Source organism: Python bivittatus, unplaced genomic scaffold (assembly GCF_059951505.1).
Source record: "Python bivittatus isolate LINGU-HERP-01145 unplaced genomic scaffold, Pbiv_v1 ctg000700_np1212, whole genome shotgun sequence".
Classification (NCBI taxonomy): Eukaryota; Metazoa; Chordata; class Lepidosauria; order Squamata; family Pythonidae; genus Python; species Python bivittatus.
Genome location: NW_028277098.1, coordinates 59975215 through 59991052, shown reverse-complemented (window position 1 = coordinate 59991052; position 15838 = coordinate 59975215).

Sequence of the window (15838 nt, the reverse complement as noted above, 5' to 3'; positions counted from 1 at the left end):
ATTCTTAGCAATTCAGACCTATTGAATTATGTAAATCTAAAGAATTACTATAAATCCTCACAAGTTTGGCTTTGGCATAAAAGCAGTGAATGACAGGATTTGAGTAGGTGTCCTTTTCCTAAGACTAAAGAGTTCATATGAGGAAAAAATAATTGGGTTGCATAACAAAAGAAAAGGTAGATTTCAGATAGGAAAAAAAAATCCCTCAGTTAATCATCACTTCACTCCAATGATTGTGTTAGAAATATTTTACATTTTACCCTCAGTCAACATTTACTAGAATCATTTTCTTTTACACTACAGTAGCTAAGACAACATTTTGCACTTGGCTAGCATAGAGGGGCTATCATATTCTGCCGTATTTGTCATACATTTTATTCTTGCAGAGGAGCATCAATACTGTTCCTTACTTCTGGGTTTCTCAATAATACTTCAGATGCTTAATCTGGAATTTTGGCTAGAATTACCTTCTCATACCTCTCTACTCCCTCATAAATGGCTACTCCCAATTTAGTTCATGGTGTGTGATTCTTGTCTTTTCTGGTTTCACGCTCAAAAGTCCCATGCGTTTACCCAGCACAGCATCAATTCTAAAGACAAGTGCAGGAGAACACATAAATTGATCCATACATACGGTATATGGCAGCATCATTCCACTTTTTACTATCTCATAAAACTGGGGTGTCAAAAAAAAATCCATCGTAGATTTCTCTTGAAGCAAGTTTCATCAAAATGGAATCTGTTGGCACGTGTACCAGCAAAGGATGCTCAGAGTGTACTAGGATCCATTTTAAAATATTTCCCTATTCAAAAGATGCATACAAAAATGTATGTTTAGGGAAGTTTTTAATAGAAAAGCATACATCTAGGTAAAGTGGCATACAAAAGACCCACAAAGTATACGTATTGGGGAATGTTGTGTGCAAAAAGTATTTCTTACAGTTTTTAATCAGCAGAACATGGAACCTCGGTGAAAAGGACTAGCACTCAAATGTGTGTGATACATCAAATGTAAATAGAATATTCATAAATTGCTATTCCAAGAAATTTCCCATAATGCTTAAACACAGCATGGCATTCCAGTTCAAAACAAAAGCATTTCATAAGGTATTTCCTGGACAAGAGGAGAAAGACAGACCAACTACAGATTTTAGGGGACCATGGGCAACTTGCCTTGTTCTGAGCTGAAAAGCTCCGACTACTGGCTAGTTGGAGACTACTTTCAGCTTTAGAAAAGAGGAAACAAGATATCCAGCAAATGTTTTAAAACAGTTACTATTTTCTTCCAGCATTTCTAAACAAATTTTTGGAAGTCCTTTAAGATTTATGCGGTAGTCCTCCTCCCCTATTTCTCTCATAAGATTATGGTCTCTGCCATGTCAAGCTACAGACAAGAATTTACTATACCATGTCTTTTGAAAAGAAATATTACTGAATATAAATGAGGTTATCAGATGTGCTAAAATTAAATCTGCTTGGAGAATGAATCAGTCCAAAGCTATTTTCCCATACATCAGTAGTTTGTATATGGTTAATTCAGGAGAATCTTTCTGGACTTCTTCCAGTTTGGTTTGCTTTTTTATTGCCTTTAGCTACATACTTTCAAACTCAAAATGCTTTCATTTAACTGCATTTGAGAAACATGGGCTAGTAAAAAAAAAATGTATCTCCTTCAATGGTTATGGAACAAATATGGACTTCTAATATTTAAGGACTTACAGTTATTTAAAAGTAAAAACAATTTCTGCCTGGAAGTATGGGAGGAGTTATGTTTGTTGGGAGCAGGGCCCAGAGGACTGTTAATCCAACCGTGCCCACACACGCTCCCTTTAATTCACCTGCCAGCCTGCCATCTCTCCCAGAATATTTTGTTTTGAATAGATGAAGAGAGGTTGTTTATACAGTGAAAAGGGGTAGGTATACAAGCTGTATTTTTCCAGCTCCTTGAGTTCACCCAGCATTGGAATAAAAGAGAGGCCCCAAATATGTGTGTGGGTGATCTGTGTTGATTGATCATAAGCTAAGCTTTGCTGGATCAATCAAAAGGTGGCCTAATTCAGCATTCCATATCCATAACAGCCAGCCAAAGATGTATGGAAAGCCCCATGAGGGCATAAGCACAATAATACTCTCACTGATAGTGGTTATCACACGTCTTGCGGTAGTGGTTTCCACAATACAACTAAGTTTATGCAAAGTACTTTATGTCACGACTTTCTTACCATTCAGTTTCATTAGTTGTGTCTAATATGAGAGAATATCCCTACCACTTTTTTCTACACCATCAAGAATTTTACATAGGCCCAATCTACCTTTGTTTTTAGCTAAATAAAATAAAAATGTAACCTTCTTCTCATAAGGGAGTTGCTCCAGATCTTTGATTATTTCAATTGCCGTTTTCTGAAACTTTCCCACTTCTACAATATCCTTCTATGGTATGGTGTCAAGAACTGTACATAGTATTCCAAGACTCCTGCTTTAGATTTGTTTTCTGCTACTGGCAGGTTTATTTTTAATTCCTTTCCCACAGGTCTCCAACAGGAAGCTTGCCTTTTCACAGAAGTTACTACTTGGGTCAGCATTTCCATCAAGCTATTCCTATTTCCTAAATTTCTTTCCTCACACTGTAAATCATTACCTATTCAGATCCCATCAGAATCTAAGTGAAATCTTTTTTTTTTGTTTGTTTACCAAATTCAGTATTTGAACTTGTTCATGTTGAATTGTATTGATCATTTTAATATCTTTGCAATTCATCAAGATCCTTATGGCATTTGTTCTCCCACTATCTCCCATTCTCTATTATCTCATTTTGTTTTAACCATACTAAATAACACAGAGTCAGTTGTGTTAATCACCTGAGTGCTTACCCCCAGTTCTGATGGTTTAAGAACAAGTTAAAACTGGGTGGGTGGCAATTTCATTAGAAGAAATCTGTAAGAAAAGTTGCATTAACAGAAGTATCTATTTCTGCATTCCTTTCTGACCTTTTTGTCATGTTGCTGTGTACAGGCTGGGTCGAGGCAATCTGAAATCAGCTGCAGAAGATACTACTCTAGGAATGTTGAAGGAGCAAAGCATTCAAGACTAGAAGTTTTTTTTTTTCTTTTCAAAAACACCCAAGCTCTTGATCTTTCCTCATTCTAACTCAGTATACCCACATCAAAACACAAATATGCTCTGGGAACATTTTGGGGCTGCTGCATCCCCATGTCCTTGTGTTTCTCACATCCCCAGTCCATGAGTAAGACAGGCTTATGTTGTCTTTAGCTATACCAGTGGTAAAATAATGTTTTCCCCTTTATAGTAACGTCACCCAAGGGCAGTCTCAAATCAAGTCACACATTACCTTGGAGACATATCATGTGAAATGCAGTGCATGGAACAGAGGCAGGATAGCAACTGGCAACAGGGGTAGCAAATTTCATGCCAATATAGGTTTCTGCCATATCAAGGAGGATTGTATACCTTTTAAACCAGTAGTGTGGAACAACTTTAAGAGTGGAATAACCAAAACCAAAGCACAAAACTTCTCCCCAGTTTAGATTAACTTTGCATTCACTTTTACTAAGGTTTAGGAATCAAGGGAATCTAGATTATTTTAAAAGGCTCTTAGGCATCTCAGTCTCACTATATAGTCAATGTAGAAGTCAGCACATTTTACATGGGTAATGGAGCAGGTATATCTGACTCCATCCTGAACTGTTTGTAGCAATGCTTTAACAGAATGTGACCTTGTTTATCTATATACCACTAAAACTCTTGTGTCTGTTGTTTGTAACCTTTAAATGAGCAAAACGGTGCGTCATAGGGCAACAATTTTTGAACCAAGGTACCTCAAATAGGCTAACTTACCGAATGCGTCCAAAATCTGGGACCCATAACTCTCGTGGAATTGAAATTTGGCAAATTTTATAGAACACATTGATATAAAAATTATCATAAAACATTTTATGACATAATACAAAATGTCATAAAACATTTCCTGTGGTCAACTCCTGTTGTTTGACTCTGCTATATAGTTAAATATGAATGACATGGGCATTCATATTTCAGGGCAGTTACATCTCTGAATATGTCCCTGAATTTTTAAGAACTTTTCCAGTGAAGGCAGTACATTAGAAACTCTACCATTGTTGAAGGCACTGAGGAATCTGGTAAGGAAATATCTTTGAAACAGTGAGCCAACAGGTCACAGGTTGTCTAGTATTCACTAAAAATTACTTTCTTTGTTGAAAGTAGAAATGAACTCTAGGACACTCTGGCCTATGACTTCATTAAATAGGCTCCTCCTTGCAACAAAAATAAGATACCCAGTATAATACCTATGAATAGTACAGAAGACATTTGAATATCTTCCATAGAACCACCTAAACAGAATTAGTGTAATACAATCCATGTGTTTGAGGTTTAGGAGAACCAAGTTTAAAGACCCATAATAGCCTATGAATGTATAATATCCTTTTGTTTTAGCCACACAAAGCAAATAAAATATTGAGAAATATATTATTTTTTTTCCAATACTGCAAGTAAACACTAAGGAATTGAAAAGGAAGGGGAAAGGGACAGACTGAATGAATGCACAGAAAATATAGTAAGATGATTACGGTATGGTTAAGGTCATTGGGAAAATATTACAGATTGTAAATGTACTTTGCTTATTGATAAGATAATAAAGTCACAAATGTCAACTTGGCAAAAAAGGTTTGTAGACCGAGCAAGAGTTCTTTAAAAAATTAACATTGCATAAGAGTTAGTTGTCAGCACCTCCTTGTGGTTGATTAGTGATGCTTCCTGGAAGCAGGTTTCCATTGTACCAAATTAACTGCAGACTCTCTACTTTTACAACTATGAGAGCATGAAAACAATGCAGTGAACTCAGCAATCAGTGCTAACCTGGATGATGGGAGCTGTGACTCAGTACATCAACAGGTCGCCAGGTTGGGGTGGCTGCTGTGATAGACTGCAAGACATTAAACTAATATAATACTGTGTTTAGACCTTACTATAGGCCATTCATCATGGTGTGATAAATTACAATGGTTAATATCACAGCCATATGTAGCACTAAAGCAACAAACAAATGACATGATTTATTTGTGTGCCAAACTATTGAATAATGAATTAAAGTGACCTTTGTTCAAGAGTTACCACTGCATCAGTTCTTATAGATGTCTTTAAGATAAAGTCTCTTGATTCTTCCATCCCATCTCCCATACAGTTTAATCGTGAGTCTATTTTGGGAATCATGAGTCTATTTTGGGGTTGTTTTATGTGCAGACCATGATTTGGGGAAAACAGGATTCCTTGTTCAACTGTTACATTCAAACACTCCCAACTTAATCCAAAATAAAATATAAAGAGTAGCCTTTTGGAAGCTAGGTTCCAAATGTATGGATTTTTCAGGTTTGAAAATACAGAGCCAACAGTAAACAAAGAATAAGGTACATGGACCACTCATTGGTTGTGCTGTTGTTTCCAAGCTACTATAATGTGAAAAAAATCAACTTGTCTCTGAAGCAGTAATGGTATGTGGGAATGACCTTTGGAGACAGGAGGAAGAGCTGCAGCCTAGACAACAGTCTGATAAATGAAATCTGAGTCTGAAGGAGGGAAAGAAAGTGTCTCAGAAGGCACCCTCCCTAGTTTTTGGGAGAGTAAAAGTAAGGGAGGGGAGAGGTACTTTGAGACGTGAAAGATTCTGTTATTGTAACCTTACAGTAAAGGTAGTGTTAGTACTTCTGGTTGGTGCTTCTTGTTTGGACTATCTCAAAGGGCTGACATCAATCTTGCAAGTCTCAAATATCAGAGGATTTAAAATAACTATATAAACATATAATATGAATAGGGTTTTGTTATGCCATATGATTTGTTTAACTGATTCTTTGAGATTTCTGATAAGATCCCAGAATAATAAAAATGCCAGAGTGGGCAGCAACTTACTGTCATAGATTAGCGAATAAAAAGGGATTGTATTTTCTAAAAAATATTTGCAAAAAAACAGAAGTTTATCCTGAACCATCATGGCAGCTTTCTCCAATATGGCTGACTTTCAAAGTCTTCTCTGATAATTTTGAAAAGTATTAGATTGGGGAAAGGTGACTAAATTAATTGGTTTAATTATATCAGGCCTCATCTAGTCTTTTGATCACCTTATTACAAAGTTTTTCTTTGGAGGGAGAAAAAAACCTTTTATCTTATGTAAACGTCATGCTATGAATATATGACATTTTTTTAAAGTTACCCTGGGGTGAATCTGTCTCTCCAAGTTACAACAGAGGGCTGTTTTCTAGCTGTGCTCTGCCAATTTGTTATCTTTAATCCCTGTGGCTTCAATTCACTTTCTTTATGGGTCATAAATGTTTGATAGGAGGCAGCTGATCTCTCCTATCTCAAGAGGTGCTTTAGGTTTCCAAGCTTGTCTGCAAGAATTAATTACAAGCTGGCAGATGTTGGCTGGCTGCACCATAGTGCCATTCAGAGTAAGAGCTTAATAAGTAAGTAATTAGAGTGAGATAATGGAACGAACAGAACGGTGTTATTCCAGTTTTCAGAAAGGGAGGGGCAGAAGTTACTAATAAGAAGCCTTTGAAAGGTTCAACCTTGAACACTTAATTTAAGACTGAGTGTCCCTTAGACTCCTTTTTCTACCCTGTCCCTGATCCAATTGCATCTTCAAAGTCCATTGCTTGTCACCTTCTCATAATACTTGCTGATGTGCTTAGTCTTTAGGGAAAGGTTAGTGTCTTTCCAATGTGCTAAATCTACTAAATTTGACTAATTGTGGGCTGGATTTTATGACAGAAAAATCTAATCCTAGGGTTCATATTTGCCTACAGGTTTCTTCTTTCCAGAAGATTTCTCTCTAATATGCCAACTTTCCATATGCAGAGGGATTTGGATTGATAGGGAATATCAAACAATCTGTTGTGTGCCTGCTAAAGTTCTGTTGCTGGGAAAGGATTTTATCATCATATTCTTCTGAAACATTTGAATTGAATCTTGGGAGCCAGGCTGGGGTGATACCACAGAACTGCCTGAGGTTCATGGTCCTGATTTTCATTTAATCTGTTTCACATGGGCCTTTGTCAAATTGGGGATTCAGGATCTTCTAACACTCTGATGATGTTACCTAGTTGGGTAATGAAACATTTGCAAGCAAACAACCAAGCTCAGATCACCCATGACTCCACAGCTATGCACCTCTTGAGTCATAGCTGGTCACCAATACTTATAATATAGTCTGTATAGCTGCCAACCCATTGTTTCTCTCTGCCTATACCCTGGATAAATTTGGAGGTCAAGGTTTTATTTTTAGTGTTTTATTATTAACCACATGTAAATCTGAATTAGGAGGGAAGGAGCAAGCGAACTCTTCTTCCCTGTTCAGCAAAACCTTTCACTTAACAGACCAGAAGCACCTTGGGATTTAGTCTTGCTGATTTCACCTGTATTAATTTATATAAAATTCATGGGGAACCAACTTTAATTAAGAAGCCAAGGGAGCACAATTGTTCTTCTCTTTATCCACTTTTATCAGCTGGTCAATCACAATGGAACTGGACCAGGGAACTAAATCAGGGTTAGTGTCCCAATAGTAAGAAGGCAGAAATGATTTCCTTCCTTCCTTGGAAGCTGTTATATAAAAACTGAATTAAAGATCCAAACAAATAAGTCATGGTTTTAAGAACTGTAGAAAAACAAAACAAACAAGAACCAGCCTAGCATTTAGTTTATGAAATCCATTATATTAGGGCCATGACAGTGATGGAGAAAATGTTAGTTACAATCTTGGTGGAATGCTAGCACATTGCCTAAATACAGAGAACAGATTTACTTGGGGAAATTGCACCTTAACAATTCAAGCAAATGCATTTTGCAACAGTGGAGGAAATTGCAGCTTGTCTTTACTAGACCCTAATTATAGCTGCTCTCTTTGGTATGGGAGAAGATAAATGCCCTACCGAGTTCATGAGACAGAAATGTGATTCTATACCTCATTGAGCATTGTGTCAAGTTTCCTTCCCCACTGAGTTTGTTGCAGCGCATATGGTTCTGCACATGGGAAGCTCTCACCTCATAAAGTTGACGATACTTGATGTCCTGCAGAAGACATCATTCCAACGAAGCACAAGAAACTAGGAAGTAATTAGATAGCACACTTATGAGAATGCAGGTTTTCAAAGGCAGGGATCCCATGAGTGTCAATGATGGGAACATTTGGCAAAAGCTTCATTAATTAGCTTTGGTCTGTTACCCTTAATATAGGGAGGCCAAACTTCAAGGACTAAGATGAACATCTCTTCTTCCTGAAGGCTGGTATTGGGGAAATGGCCCTTAAGTACAGAGTAAATAGCAATTGCCTGCTAGTGTTTGGTACTAAAAATGATAGAACAAGTAATATCGTTTTGCTTTGCTGTGTCATTTTCTTGGCTACATTCAGTAAGAAAAGTAGCTTCTTGCTTTTTAGCCACCTAATTTTTAAAACAGTAATAATCAACAGGTTTCTACCCTACCAACATAGGCAAACTTCTGAAAACATATCCCCCGAATGCCCAAAAACTAAGTAGAGCAATTTACACAGATACTTTTATGAGGAAATTAAGATTCAAAATTCTGTACAGGTTCCACTTCTTCTTTCTTACTTTTTTTCCTCCTTTTCTTGCCAACCCATTTCAAATGTGTGCATTCTGAATTCTCCAAAACCTAAACGTTACATTGAGAAAAGATTATATTAAAAAAAAATATGGATGCCAAGAACAAACTAAGAAAAAAAATACCTATTCTCCACCTACAAAAATATTTAAAAGCCAACTAGTGGGGCACAACCTATAAAACAAAATGTTAAGAATCTGCTCTCAAAGAAATCTGTAGTTGATATTGTTTACATCTCTATGTATAATACTATTTCTTAACAATATCCAATGTTTAATGAAGAAAAAGGCAATGTTAATTATTTGTAATAGAAGTATGCAACTTTTTTCAGGCTAAGGCTTTGGAATGGACACCCTTTGGTAATTGAGTGCCCCCCCATTTTTTCAGTTCCCCCTAATTTTAATTCATCATTAAAACATCAGATAAATTCCCCTCTATTTTTCAATGGCTTCCCCCTCAAAAAAAATCCAAAACTGGTATAGCTGACCACAGGTTTGGGTTACGGAGTCTCAGGTTGTGCACCCTCATTTCCAGCAATTGGTAAAATGACTGGATTAATCTAGGCCACCCTTTGTTGATCTGGTTCCCTCTTTAAACCAGCATGGATAATGACCATTGTAGTCTAACACATATCAAAGTCACCAGATTAGAGAGGGCTGATCTAGATCAATATCTGTTTAATGGGTGAACAATCATTTAAATGCAAGCTCTGATGTCATTGTGCAACCAGTCTAAAATGCAAGCACATACTGTCTAATTCTCCATTCATCATCCTCAGACATGAGGTGGGTGAAAGAAAGTTTTCATTTTGCCATGAGTGATATTGGCAGACTCATACCAGGTTGCATGCTACAGTGCTTACCCATTTTGCAGTTTTCAAAAGGGCGGTCCCTTCTGGAGAGCCAAAGACAAGGCTCAAAAAGCATCTGCCTTTAAATTAGTGTTTCCCTTAGGCAATTACTGGAAAATTGGACGGGGATTTCAGCTGTCATCTTCCCACACAATGTATAATGTTACAGCAGCAAAAACTGCAGGTAACTTGGGGCGGGGTCAGAAGGCAACATTGATAGCAGTGAAGGTTTGCTCCCTCAGCCTCTTGATCTACCTATGGCTAGCCCTTCACCCCTTTAAAAATGAGAGAATCAGAATATTAAGGCAGGATTACTGCATAGGAGAAGTATCAGTTTCACCTTATTAAGATGAGGCAGCCGCTGGGGCAAAATGGAGGAAAGTAGAGAGGAAGATTTTGGTGTTAAGTCTTTCTGTCAGTCATCTGCCTTGGGGTTTACCATGTATTTGTATGGCAAGGCCAATTCCTCATGAATGACATAGCATTTTTAGTCAACAATCATTGTGAAGTCAATACAGCAAGAATGAGGTCAGGCATGATATCACTGCAACACTGCCTAGGTGATGCTAGAAGTTGGTGTAAGTCACTATAGTGAGGAATTGACCCTGGTTATCTATTCAAGCAAGGATGCTGGTGCAGAGAATCCAAATTCCCTAGCATTAAGTAGCTGTATGATCCCAGGGAAAAGTGTGGTTCATTTAAGGAGTTGCAGACAAGTGATACAATTGTGACCCAACAGGCTCCAAAGCACCTCTTCACTTTCAAAACTATGCACAGCCCTAATGATGCCAACCTTGTATGCTTAAATTGATGTTCATTAATTTGCAAATTAGTTAATTCAGATGTGGTGGTGACATAAATCCACTGAGTCTGATATTACTTTCCATGCCACCAAACTTTCCGGGTTGTCTTTCAGATCTCTGCTAATATTTACAGTGCTATAACCACTGGTTATATCTCTATTTTTGTGAATTAGAGCTTGCAGAGAACATTAACCAATCAATATTAGCCATAGCTGACTCCAGGCTGGACAATAACTGAGTATCCTTTGAACCCAGTGCAATGATTGTGAATTCACATAAATGCCTTCATCTCCCCTCCACAAAAATAAAATAACCTTGTAGCATCCTCTATTCTGGCGTATTTGTTTGGTAGTTTGCAAAAAAGAAAAGAAAGAAAACTTTCTACAAGATTGCTGTAAGACGTTAGAAGAGTTATACTTTTTAAAAAATGTAAACAAAATGCATTAAAAATAGTTTCTGAGTGGGTGTAGAGGCAACATAGTGCAAACCTGCATTCAGAAGGTTTCCAAATGATTTTGACCATGGCGGTATGTTAATAAAACATGGAGATAAGCAAATAAAGAACTTTACAGACAATGCACACATGAATGCCTATGCCTTTTGTGTGCCAATTAGGGCCTTTTAAAGATTAAAGTGGCCTTATAAATACATATAAAGTGTTCAAGTCTTACCTTTTTTTTTTTCATTTAACTCTCTTTACACCATTTTGGTGTTGTTTATGAGAAGGCGATGTATAAGGACTATATGAAATAAAGAAAAGAATGTACCCTGACTGCATTTGTTTTATGTTACGGTTGCTGGATGCCATTGTTAGTTCTGGAATCAGTTCAGATCAACTGTGAATGACAGGCATTAGGCATGTAAGTTCAACACACGTCCTACTCTCCAAAGCCTCCCCCAAAATATTTAGAAAAAGCAAAGAACATCTCTGACATAAGATTGCTGTTCGTAGCTGTTCCATTTCTCTCAACATGCCGAATCCTAATCTTAACCATTCTATAGTCTCTTTATTCTTACAGGGAGAGTCAACATGAAGTTTATGTTTTCAGTTAGGAACTATAGTGACATCAATTTAATGGATGAACAGCAGTGGAAGGTGATCGCAGGCCTGCTCTCTCCTTGATTAACTCTCCACCAGGGCTGTTACTTCTAAAATTAATTAAAGCAAGAATTGATACTGTCTTTTGCACGTGCATAGACCTTTCTATTCCTTCAGCAGCACACCCATTCACTGACCCCTCTCAGAAAGATGGTTGATTTTAAATACATCAATTCAGGAGGACAAAGCAGGCATTTATTGCATCTACTTCAGCATTTTGGCCTTGGTTCATCGCAAAAAAGTTGAAGGCTTTGATTCCCATGATGCACTAAGCTTGAGGATTTTCAAGACACCCCCTCCCCCCCCACATACACTTGTTCTATTCAGTTAATAAGTTGCTGTCTCCCCAGCTGATAATAAAAACAGGCTCTGCAGTCTTTTCTTAGGGTTCATTGATCCTGCTGCCACTGTAGATAGGCAATTCTAAATTTTAAAAAAAGAATTAAAAGGAGTATAAGAAGAAGCATCTGTTCTGTTCCTCTGATACTTCTAGTCAAAGGGGCTAGCAGGGGGAGAATTATGAAACCTGAAAAATACGTTTATCAGAGCAAAAAGTGGAATGAGCATACATACTTCAAATAATGATACTTCATTTACTATCTTCTTAATGACTTTACAGTAAATGGCAAAGCAGTCTGTCAGCTCTGCCTGGGTAAATTATTCTGAGAGATTAAAAAATATATACATTATGTCTGAGGTGTACATTGGAACATCAAAGTCCCAGTTCAGGATAAGGTCTAGACTTGCTTGGCTCATGACATCAGCTATGTTGATATACTGCTAATTTTGTTGCAGAGTTTCTGAAATCACAGCAAAGCTAGACCTTTCACTTCTGCAGAAATTATGGGTATTCCATCCTCCCACTGGTGGGAAATCACTGGCTTTTTGACTCCCATAACTCCTTTAGAGATTCAGTGACCATAATGTTGTTCTCAGCCTTTCAGTGTTGACAGAAGTAAAGATTATGAAGTCAATTGTGTTCAGCTTCACACTGTTTTGAGGATTAGGGAGTAGAAATGATGACAGTACCCAAAGAAAATAAAAATTCAGTTCTGTTCAGGAATTTCAGCAGGGGCCAGCTATTCCAAGAGGGTATTGTTGAATGGTTTCAACAATTAGGTTTTTTTGCTTGTGACTTCCATTTTCTTGAGCCATAGGGGAAAATGTACAGTTTTGGTGGGAAAAGAATTCAGTCTATGGACTAAATATTTCCTTCCGTACTCTAAAAGGTTTTGGACCAACCTGACTGAAAGACTACTTCTTTGTATATGACCATGAAGTCTTTAAAGTGGCCCAACTCCAGCTCCCAGTTCCACAAGAGAAGTTTAAAGCTATAGGAGAGAAAGCTGATATTTCTCCTTTGTCATTTTTCAGGCTGTTTGCCTCAGCTGACTTAAATATATATATATATATTAACGTAACTAAAAATAAATTTCTAGGACATAAGAAAACAAAAATTACATTAAGTTAGAGATGAGCAGGTTTCAAGGTTGCAGAAACTACTTTAATTTTTCCTAACACTTCACAACTCCCAGCTGGAGCCTGATGCAAACAATACATACCTAAAGAGTTTGGAATAATTCTTTTGTTATAAGTACTGGAATAGGTAAAGAGTTCACAGTCCAAATATTCTCTCTTAGTGACTCTAAGATTATTTCCATGTCCTTGATATATGTTAAATTGCCAAGGCAAAGTAGTTTCCAATAATTGTGCTGCTGTTTTATAAAGTTGAATGTCATTATTGCAGTTGTTGATCTGCTGCAAAGCACCCAGTAGATCTACCCATAGATCCATTTTGTTTTCCCTTCTGCCATAATTTGCCCTTAGGCAAAAAAACCCTGCTTCAACTGTTGTAGAACATACAAAGCATCAGTAGATGGCATCATTGTGTTATAAGAAAAACAGCAGGGGTTTTTTTTTCTTTCTATTTTTCTACAATAATTTTCTCTTCTTGACAACTTTATCTCAACTCCCTTCATTTTCATCTTTTGTAGTCTTACTTCATGGGATAGGACAGCTTTATACTAGTTTGCTAACACTGGAGAAAGAGTACACAACCTTTTTCAGGCCAGAGTTTATTTGGTATCTTTAAGTGGCATACCAGGGTTGCAATCCCAAAAGTAGACAGGATCACAAGTGGGAGTGCTCCCTTGTTTGAAGATTAAATTTGATTAACCTCCATGTCTAGCAAAAAGATCACAGAGGTCAGAAGGAAGTTCTTCACACCCATCATTCCCAAATGGGCCTAAGTTATTTTACATATGGCTGTTGTTGTGGGGAAAATAGGAGGAGAAAGGAGTATTATGTATGTTTACCGCCTTATTTACCGTCTTATTTATTAAAAAAATAATAAAGGTGGGATAAAAATCTAATAAATAAATAATGGTTCAGGAAGATGCTGCTTAGGGGCAATCCTGTCCACCTCCTTCATTGTCTCCATATTCCAGACGCCGACTAAATGCATAGTTAAACTGCCTGTCAGATTGCTGGGGAACTCCCCAAGTGCCTTCTAGTAAGACAGATGAATCATATTCATGGGCTTATTCTATATTTTGAGGAATAACTTCATCCCTTTGCACCTCTCCATCCCTTTCCATCACCCATTATTGCTCAACAATACAGTAGTGGATTTTTCCATTATGCATCTTGCTTAATACACTGTGTGCACAATTATTAGGCAAGTTGTATTTTTGAGGATGAATTTCATTATTGAACAACTACGGTGCTCTCGGTCAATCCAAAATGTTAATAAACCTCAAACCTGAATATTTAAGAAAGTAAAAGTGAGGTTTTGGCTTTCTTAGGAGCATATCTATGTGTGCACAATTATTGGGCAACTATTAGTGTGCAGAATTATTATGCAACTAAATGAAAAATGAAAATTCCCCCATCTCTTGTTTATTTTCATCTGTTAAATTGAGAATAATAAACAAACAACTCAAAATTTACAAATAAACATTTCTGACATTTCAAACAAAAAATCAGTGACTAATATAGCCACCCTTCTTTGCAGTAACAGTCATAAGCCTTCCATTCATGGAGTCTGTCAGTTTCTTGATCTGTTGACGATCAACTTTTTGTGCAGCAGCAACCACAGCCTCCCAGACACTGTTCAGAGAGGTGTACTGTTTTCCTTCACCGTAAATCTCCCGTTTGAGAAGGGCCCACAAGTTCTCAATAGGGTTTAGGTCAGGTGAGGAAGGGGCCATGTCATTATTCTTTCATCTTTGAGGCCTTTACTGGCTAGCCACACAGTGGAGTACTTCGATGCAGGTGATGGAGCATTGTGCTGCATAAACATCATGGTCTTCTTGAAAGATGCAGACTTTTTCCTGTACCACTGCTTGAAGAAAGTGTCTTCTAAAAACTGGCAGTAGGTTTGGGAGTCGATTTTGAGTCCATCTTCAACCTGAAAAGGTCCAACTAGCTCATCTGTAATAATACCAGCCCATACCAGTACCCCACCTCCACCTTGCTGGTATCTGAGTCGAAGTGGAGCTCTGTGCCCGTTACTGATCCAGCCACAGGCCCATCCATCTGGTCCGTCAAGAGTCACTCTCATCTCATCAGTCCATAAAACCTTTGAAAAATCTGTCTTCAGATATTTCTTGGCCCAGTCTTGCCGTTTCAACTTATGTGTCTTGTTCAGTGGTGGTTGAGTTTCAGCCTTCCTTACCTTGGCCATGTCTCTGAGTACTGAACACCTTGTACTTCTGGGCACTCCAGGTAGGTTGCAGTTCTGGAATATGACAGCACTGGAGGATAATTGGCTCCCGGTAGCTTCACGTTTGATTCTTCTCAAATCTTCAGCAGTTAATTTGCATCTTTTTTTCTCAACACGTTTCTTGTGACCCTGTTGACTATTTGCAACAAAACGTTTGATGGTTCTGTGGTCACACCCCAATATCTTAGCAATTTCAAGAGTGCTGCATCCCTCTGAAAGACTTTTTACAATTTTTGTCTTTTCAGAGTCAGTTAAATCTCTTTTTTGGTCCATTTTGCCTGAGGAAAAGAAGCTGCCTAATAATTAAGGTGTTGATCTCCTTAGGCCACACCCTCCCTCATTACATAAATACAGATCACCTGATATGCTTATATCCAATAAGCATTCAGGTTTATACAGCTTGGAGGTAGAAAAATGATGATATGGTCAAAATACTAACTTGCCTAATAATTGTGCACACAGTGTATTCATGCATGCATATAATTCATTATAAGTTGCAATCATCTTTATTTTGCAACATTTTCTTCTTTTGGTGTGTTCAAGTAACCCTTCTCATGTGGTCAGAAGGGAATTGATTAGGCAGATTGTTTTTCAATTTTGATAAAAGACAAAGTAATTGTTAACTAACCCCATCATTCAGTACCTTGCTTACTGAGATTTGCTTCAAAGGAATTCAGATACTGTATGCTGCCCTCTGCTATCTGAAA